Source organism: Cibotium barometz, chromosome 24 (genome assembly GCF_041138505.1).
Source record: "Cibotium barometz isolate CiBa-2024 chromosome 24, ASM4113850v1, whole genome shotgun sequence".
Classification (NCBI taxonomy): Eukaryota; Viridiplantae; Streptophyta; class Polypodiopsida; order Cyatheales; family Cibotiaceae; genus Cibotium; species Cibotium barometz.
The window spans coordinates 56,746,094-56,749,339 of NC_141069.1; the positions used below are offsets into that span (position 1 = coordinate 56,746,094).

General features: G+C 47.8%; 1 pseudogene; it reads left to right on the forward strand.

Annotated features, from left to right (window-relative positions):
- The first annotated feature begins 1,663 nt into the window (after nt 1–1,663).
- Nucleotides 1,664–2,625, forward strand: LOC147625497 (uncharacterized; annotated as a pseudogene).
- Nucleotides 2,626–3,246: the final 621 nt, after the last annotated feature.

Here is a 3,246-nt window from a genome sequence, read left to right on the forward strand (position 1 = left end):
AAGTGATCTCTGTAGTATAGCATCTTCGGTGGAAGAGGCTGTGTAGGCGATATCCATGTCTCTCGTGTATAGAGCTGCCATAGATCCTGTCTCAATACTTTGTTCCTCTCACTATGAGAGAGACGGATATGTGGTGCATCCCTGTCATACTGGAATGGTGGTAGATGATCCATGTCTAGGCCATGCTGTGAGAACCAATGTGTGACCTGTGCATACCACGATCCTCTGTCTCCTGCCTCAGCCAGCTGTCTAGATGCCTCAAAAGCTCTGTATGACAATCTGTCCTGTGGCATCTCTCTGAATCTGTCTAGCAGGCATATAGTCTGAAATATGGCCTCTACCATCATAGGAGGCGTAGCAAACTCTGCTCGGATAATGTCATGAGGTACTGACGGTTTGCTGCGTATCATGCGTGCCATCATGAGGGCCTGTGGTCTCTCTATCTGTGTCCACCAATGGGTAGCAAGGCCTGGCGCCCATATTGCTGCTCCATACATCAATGCCAGTGTGACTAATGTGTCAAATAGCCACCCCTTCGTCCGGGGCTCCTGAAAATGCGCCTGGTGGCACTGTCTCTCTAGCATAGCCAATGCTGCATATCCCCGTGTCAATCTAGTTCTGGCTGCTGAACCCATGGTGAAGCGTGTGGCTGCTGCAGAGAAGGTAACCCCTAGGTACACGTATGATGTCACCACCTCCACCTGGCATCCTGCGAGAGTGAATGTGAACTCCTGCCCTGTCTCGATGTTTGAAAGACCATAACCTTGGTTTTCCCAAGGTTCACAGTAAGACCCCTTTGTGTGCAGAAATCATCGAGTGCATGTAGATGCTGCTGTAGACCACCTAGAGACTCAGACACTAATACAATATCATCAGCATAGAGCATAATATGTACTAAGGTACCTGCTAAATCAACTCCATCTCCGCCTCCCCGTGTAATGAAGTCAGCCACCTCATCAATGTATAACCCAAATAGCGTGGGGGAAAGTGGGCATCCTTGCTTCACACCAATGGTGCTAGCAATAGTCTCGGACATACCTGCTGGACATCTGACTCGCCCAAAAACCTGCTCATATAATGCATAGATGCCCCATGTCATATCTGCTGGTATGCCAAGAGACTGCAGGCGCTGAAAGAGCCTCCCTCGTGGTACTGTGTCAAATGCCTTGCGGAAATCCACAAAGCAGCAATAGAGCTTTCTCTTCCTCACTCTAGCCTAATCAATCATACATCTCAAAGTGAATACATGGTCAGTGGTAGAGAAAGCTCTCCTGAAGCCTGCCTGCCCTGATGAGCGTAAACCTGCTCGCTCAGCATATAAGCTAAGCTCTTGCTCCAGCACTGCACCAAAGAGTTTGGCCAGCACGTGGCCCACCATAACCATCCTATAGTTGCTCGGATCGAGCATATCCCCTGTTTTGTGAATCGGCACAATGGTGTGCATCGTCCACTCCGCAGGCAAACCCTCTGCTAGTGCCCTGTTAAACAGGTGTGCAAGAAAAGGAGCTAAAGAATCGACTGCATATATGAGATGCTCACCCTGCAGGCCCATATGGTCGGCAACCCGTCCATGCTGTAGGCAGTGTATAGCTTCCTGTACCATCGAGTGGGTAAAGAAGCTAGCTGTGGTAGGTCGACTGTGCTACATAGCACGTGATGTATTCTGTTCAGTCCTTGTTGTTACAGGCAGCTTTTGCAGCAGTTTCAGTCACTGACCATGACTGATAACAACAATGATGTATTCCGCATGTTGTCTGTTGATGACAAATTGGATGGGGACAACAATTACCCACTGTGGACACACATGATGCAGCATGTTTTGGTTTCAAAAGGAGCGTGGAACATTGTGCGGGGTTTGGATGTACGTCCAGGTTCTGTGGATGCACGATCTGTTGAGGATGCTGTTGCTCCCAGTAGCTCTACTACTACTTCTGTTACAGGTTCACGCAGCACTGCTACTGCTGCTGCTGTTTTACCCACTCTTGAACAAGCTCGTTGGGATGGTAAAGATGCACAGACTCATGCCTTGATTGCACTTTCTGTCAAACGAAATATCACCCCACACATTCGTTCAGCTAAAACAGCAAAACAGGCTTGGGATACTCTAGCTCATTTGTATGCACGTCGTAATGAGGCAAAAATCTCATACCTGCATAAAGAGCTAGAATCGAAGATTATGCAGAAAGATGATGACATGAATGTTTTTCTTGTTAAGATCTCAAAGAGCAGTTGATTGTTGCAGGTGAGAATATTCCAGACCATTCTCTTGTGCAAACTGTTCTTGATGCATTACCAGAGTCATATCAGACTTTTGCTTCCACTTGGAGACTTGTTACTGAGGACAGACCTGATGTTGTCGAGTATGATTCATTGGTAACCAAGCTTTTACAGGAGGTGCAATCTTGGCAAAACAGGGCTAGGCAACGTGCAATCGATCAGGCATTTGTTGCTGTACAGCAGAGAAGAAGTGGCGAGTCTGCCAACTCCAATATTTCTTCTCCTTCTAACAAGCCTACTACTGCATCTTCTTCTGCAGGTAACAACAATATGTCTGCAGGTGACAAAGGCAAGAAAAAGATCAGGTGCAATTATTGCAAGACAGCTGATCATGTCATTAAGAATTGACCTAAGCTTAAGGCTAAAGAGGCTAAGAAGAAAGAGTCTAATGCAGCCACCATAGCGGATGCAAATGTCGTGCAAGATACAGAGTGGGCGTTTAGTGTGTATTGCCAATATGACCCATCTGATGCCCGACTAGCCCCTATCTCCTCTGGATCCACAGGGTGGAGGATCTCCATGTCATCATAGTCATACACCTCACACTGTCTGCTCTCTGTGTGGGCATTGAAGTCACCCGTAAGAAATACTTCGCCTAGTGTAGAATAATGCATAATCTCCTCTGACAGACAAGTGTATGGCGAGGCTCCTGTCTCCTCCTCCTGTGGCATGTCCTCTGTAATGACATAGGAGGATCCTGATGGAGAAAAGTAACATAGAGCTATATATATAACCGTGTCCTGTGAGAGCTGTAAGCTAATCCACATGCCTCTGGATCCTGTGCTACCACTCTCAGTCTCCCCTGTAGCTCCCGTCTGAATAGGACTGCTACTCCCCCCGACCCTCTCAAGGTACCCTGGCGTGTGGTCCTCCTGTATGCTGACTCCCACTGGAATCCCTCTACTCGAGGTAGCCCTCTCTCTGGACTCTGATGTGTCTCTGTCAGAAGTATGATGTCTCTCCCCACCA